The following is a 6,000-nucleotide window of genomic DNA, read 5'->3' as shown; positions in this document are numbered from 1 at the left end:
CCGCTGCTGGTTTAACGTCTGTGGACTCTGACCGCTGCTGGTTTACCGTTTGTGGACTCTGACCGCTGCTGGTTTAACGTCTGTGGACTCTGACCACTGCTGGTTTAACGTCTGTGGACTCTGACCGCTGCTGGTTTAACGTTTGTGGACCCTGACCGCTGCTGGTTTAACGTCTGTGGACTCTGACCGCTGCTGGTTTAACATTTGTGGACCCTGACCGCTGCTGGTTTAACGTCTGTGGACTCTGACCGCTGCTGGTTTAACGTCTGTGGACTCTGACCGCTGCTGGTTTAACATTTGTGGACTCTGACCGCTGCTGGTTTAACGTTTGTGGACCCTGACCGCTGCTGGTTTAACGTCTGTGGACTCTGACCGCTGCTGGTTTAACGTCTGTGGACTCTGACCGCTGCTGGTTTAACGTTTGTGGACTCTGACCGCTGCTGGTTTAACGTTTGTGGACCCTGACCGCTGCTGGTTTAACGTCTGTGGACTCTGACCGCTGCTGGTTTAACATTTGTGGACCCTGACCGCTGCTGGTTTAACGTCTGTGGACTCTGACCGCTGCTGGTTTAACGTCTGTGGACTCTGACCGCTGCTGGTTTAACATTTGTGGACTCTGATCGCTGCTGGTTTAACGTTTGTGGACCCTGACCGCTGCTGGTTTAACGTCTGTGGACTCTGACCGCTGCTGGTTTAACGTCTGTGGACTCTGACTACTGCTGGTTTAACGTCTGTGGACTCTGACCGCTGCTGGTTTAACGTCTGTGGACTCTGACCGCTGCTGGTTTAACGTTTGTGGACCCTGACCGCTGCTGGTTTAACGTCTGTGGACTCTGACCGCTGCTGGTTTAACGTCTGTGGACTCTGACCGCTGCTGGTTTAACGTTTGTGGACTCTGACCGCTGCTGGTTTAACGTTTGTGGACCCTGACCGCTGCTGGTTTAACGTCTGTGGACTCTGACCGCTGCTGGTTTAACATTTGTGGACCCTGACCGGTGCTGGTTTAACGTCTGTGGACTCTGACCGCTGCTGGTTTAACATTTGTGGACTCTGACCGCTGCTGGTTTAACGTTTGTGGACCCTGACCGCTGCTGGTTTAACGTCTGTGGACTCTGACCGCTGCTGGTTTAACATTTGTGGACCCTGACCGCTGCTGGTTTAACGTCTGTGGACTCTGACCGCTGCTGGTTTAACGTTTGTGGACTCTGACCGCTGCTGGTTTAACGTCTGTGGACTCTGACCGCTGCTGGTTTAACGTCTGTGGACTCTGACCGCTGCTGGTTTAACGTCTGTGGACTCTGACCGCTGCTGGTTTAACGTTTGTGGACTCTGACCGCTGCTGGTTTAACGTTTGTGGACCCTGACCGCTGCTGGTTTAACGTCTGTGGACTCTGACCGCTGCTGGTTTAACATTTGTGGACCCTGACCGCTGCTGGTTTAACGTCTGTGGACTCTGACCGCTGCTGGTTTAACATTTGTGGACTCTGACCGCTGCTGGTTTAACGTTTGTGGACTCTGACCGCTGCTGGTTTAACGTTTGTGGACCCTGACCGCTGCTGGTTTAACGTCTGTGGACTCTGACCGCTGCTGGTTTAACATTTGTGGACCCTGACCGCTGCTGGTTTAACGTCTGTGGACTCTGACCGCTGCTGGTTTAACGTTTGTGGACTCTGACCGCTGCTGGTTTAACGTCTGTGGACTCTGACCGCTGCTGGTTTAACGTCTGTGGACTCTGACCGCTGCTGGTTTAACGTCTGTGGACTCTGACCGCTGCTGGTTTAACGTTTGTGGACTCTGACCGCTGCTGGTTTAACGTTTGTGGACCCTGACCGCTGCTGGTTTAACGTTTGTGGACCCTGACCGCTGCTGGTTTAACGTCTGTGGACTCTGACCGCTGCTGGTTTAACGTCTGTGGACTCTGACCGCTGCTGGTTTAACGTTTGTGGACCCTGACCGCTGCTGGTTTAACGTCTGTGGACCCTGACCGCTGCTGGTTTAACGTCTGTGGACTCTGACCGCTGCTGGTTTAACGTTTGTGGACTCTGACCGCTGCTGGTTTAACGTTTGTGGACCCTGACCGCTGCTGGTTTAACGTCTGTGGACTCTGACCGCTGCTGGTTTAACATTTGTGGACCCTGACCGCTGCTGGTTTAACGTCTGTGGACTCTGACCGCTGCTGGTTTAACGTTTGTGGACTCTGACCGCTGCTGGTTTAACGTTTGTGGACCCTGACCGCTGCTGGTTTAACGTTTGTGGACCCTGACCGCTGCTGGTTTAACGTTTGTGGACTCTGACCGCTGCTGGTTTAACGTTTGTGGACCCTGACCGCTGCTGGTTTAACGTTTGTGGACCCTGACCGCTGCTGGTTTAACGTTTGTGGACCCTGACCGCTGCTGGTTTAACGTTTGTGGACTCTGACCGCTGCTGGTTTAACGTCTGTGGACTCTGACCGCTGCTGGTTTAACGTTTGTGGAGTCTGGCCGCTGCTGGTTTAACGTTTGTGGACCCTGACCGCTGCTGGTTTAACGTTTGTGGACTCTGACCGCTGCTGGTTTAACGTTTGTGGACCCTGACCGCTGCTGGTTTAACGTTTGTGGACCCTGACCGCTGCTGGTTTAACGTTTGTGGACCCTGACCGCTGCTGGTTTAACGTTTGTGGACTCTGACCGCTGCTGGTTTAACGTCTGTGGACTCTGACCGCTGCTGGTTTAACGTTTGTGGACTGTGGCCGCTGCTGGTTTAACGTTTGTGGACCCTGACCGCTGCTGGTTTAACGTTTGTGGACTCTGACCGCTGCTGGTTTAACGTTTGTGGACCCTGACCGCTGCTGGTTTAACGTCTGTGGACTCTGACCGCTGCTGGTTTAACGTTTGTGGACTCTGACCGCTGCTGGTTTAACGTTTGTGGACCCTGACCGCTGCTGGTTTAACGTTTGTGGACTCTGACCGCTGCTGGTTTAACGTTTGTGGACTCTGACCGCTGCTGGTTTAACGTCTGTGGACTCTGACCGCTGCTGGTTTAACGTTTGTGGACCCTGACCGCTGCTGGTTTAACGTTTGTGGACTCTGACCGCTGCTGGTTTAACGTTTGTGGACCCTGACCGCTGCTGGTTTAACGTCTGTGGACTCTGACCGCTGCTGGTTTAACGTTTGTGGACTCTGACCGCTGCTGGTTTAACGTTTGTGGACCCTGACCGCTGCTGGTTTAACGTTTGTGGACTCTGACCGCTGCTGGTTTAACGTTTGTGGACTCTGACCGTTGCTGGTTTAACGTTTGTGGACTCTGACCGCTGCTGGTTTAACGTCTGTGGACCCTGACCGCTGCTGGTTTAACGTTTGTGGACCCTGACCGCTGCTGGTTGGGACTTTGCAGGACGACAAAATGTTGTTCTATTCTCGTCTCTCCTGGACTGATGGAGTCCAAAAAGCCTGCAGGCTGCTTTCACAGTGATGCCCTGTCACAGACATGATCTGGCGCATCTGCGGCCCGGCGTTTGAGTTTCTGTTGCCACGGTTACCAGCTACCATTTAGTTAGAGCAATAATTTACAACAATACGTCTATTTGATTGGAATATCTTTCATAGGTGTCCATTATCACTTTTTAATGGACACCTTCCAGCCAATCAGAATAGAGTATTCACTATGGTATAACTTAATAATAAGTAATTTGGCTGATGACACTACATTGTTCTTTAAAAACGTTAACCAAATTCCAAAAGCCTTAGAAATCTCTATTCTAAAGCATCCGGTTTACAGTTAAATGTGAAATTCTAACTTTACATGATCATCCACTGCAGCCATTGTACAACATAAAGGTGAAGAAGTTAGTAAAATATCTGGGATTCTAGTTTCTTAAGATAAAATTCCTTCTGACTTTTTTAAGAAGAATACTACTAACCAAAAAGTTTATCTCGGCTTACTTATCCAGCAAGTTCTTTACCTATTTTAGCCAGCATGGTCAAAGCTGTAAACAAAATCAATTATAATTTTATTTGGAAAAATAAACATTATATAAGGAACGAGGATTTGGTCAAATCTTTGGAAGATGGAAGAGAGATGTCATTGATTTTGATGTCATGAATGGGGTAATAAAAGTTAAATGATTGAAATCTTTCTTGAGAAATAGAAATTCTTCCTGGTTGCGCATTCCTGGGAGGAATAGATTTTTAGTTACGATGTGACTTTGTATGCAACAAGTTACTCATTAAAATGTTTCATCAACAGCTTCTTCTTTACTGGAAATTGATGTATAAACATAATTTCACTCCGTACAATTCATCGATATAGAACAAACAACACGTTCTTATTAATGGAAAATCTTTGTTTATGGAGAATCTGATGGTGAAAGGAGTTTGGGCCTTTTCACACTTTATGAACAATTTTGGAGGAGTTTTGTATAAAGTTTGATCTTAACTGTACTCCAAGAGTATACAACAAACTGATTAAAGCAACACCAGCTGCTTTACAGTCCATGTTGAAGCAGGATCCGTGTACACAAGGTCGTCCCTGAGCTGAAGCAGCTCCACACAGGAAATATTACAGCTAATAGAAAAGTTACAAACAAATTTCTCACAACTACATTAATGAAACAACTCTTCCCCAATCAAACGAGAAGACATATTCTCAAAGATTTTAATTTAGAGCAGATCACCAAAGTAAGAAGAATATATATCCTACCCTTTACCTCCAAAAGTTTTACAGAATTACAGTTTTAGGTTCTTAATGAGGTTTATTTAACTAATGAATATATTACACTGAAATTCAAAGGAGATGTCAATGGTTGTACATTTTGTGATGAAGATTTGGATAATCTGTTTTTCTGTTGTAATTTTGTTAGTTTTGGAAGGATATATATATATATATATATATATATATATATATATATATATATATATATATATATATGAGTGGCGCCTGGCAGCACAAATGACCCAGCTGCTAAAGGATAGGACCCACCCTGAATGACTAACTGAAGGCCGGACAATCCTGATCCAGAAGGATCCCCTGAAGGAAACAGTTCCATCCAACTATCGGCCACTAACCTGTCTCCCCACCACATGGAAGTTCATGTCAGGCATCATAGAGGCTAAGATAAGTGGGCACATGGATCAATACATGAGCCCAGCACAGAAGGGCATTGGTAAAAATACCAGAGGAGCAAAACACCAGCTGCTGGTAGATAGAACAGTCGCTCGGGACTGCAGAACAAGGAATACCAATCTGTGCACTGCCTGGATTGATTACAAGAAAGCCTATGACTCAGTGCCACACACATGGATCATGAGATGCTTGGAGATGTAAAACATCAACAGGACTCTAAAGCCTTGTTTCCATTGAGCGGTTCGGTTCGGGCCGGTACGGTCCGGTGCATTATTGAATGGTCCAGCCAATTCTGGTGAGCATTTCCACTGCAAGTCGGACTGCCACTGGGTGGCGCTGTTTAGACCAAATGCCTAGTGTGGCGTCATTCTAGTGCGACGACAGCAAACGAGACGCTACTGAACAAACAACAATGGAGGCCATTCAGCAACTTGTTTTTGTTCTGCTTAGCTTGTGGTTCTTTGTACAAACATCACAAGCCACATTGTACGAGAGAAGATTGCGGGCGGCAAAGAGAAACACAGCCGAAAAGAGAAGAAAACTTCTGGCTTGGGTCTTGCGGTGGAACGAGAGATACGCCGTTGTGCTACAAGACAAAGACAGAGGCGTCACAGGGTAAGCGACTTCATGCCATGTTATCATGTATGTCATGTAGTTGTACTCATATGTTTACTAACTTGTACAAAATAACCTCTGTACCCGAAAAGATATTACATGGGTAGCTTAAATATGAACTGCACTCTAATGTAATGAGTTAGAAACATTTGTCCAGCTCTGTGGCTCAACCAAGTACTGAATAAGCTGTGTGCACTTATGTCCAAGTTGACATTGTTTGATGAAATCGTGATGTAGTATTTAAACAAAATGACGTACAAAAAACTTAAAAAAAAAAAAATTATA

Source organism: Melanotaenia boesemani, chromosome 14 (genome assembly GCF_017639745.1).
Source record: "Melanotaenia boesemani isolate fMelBoe1 chromosome 14, fMelBoe1.pri, whole genome shotgun sequence".
NCBI lineage: Eukaryota > Metazoa > Chordata > Actinopteri > Atheriniformes > Melanotaeniidae > Melanotaenia > Melanotaenia boesemani.
The sequence above is the reverse complement of the archived record's forward strand: the minus strand, read 5'-3'. Positions refer to the sequence as shown.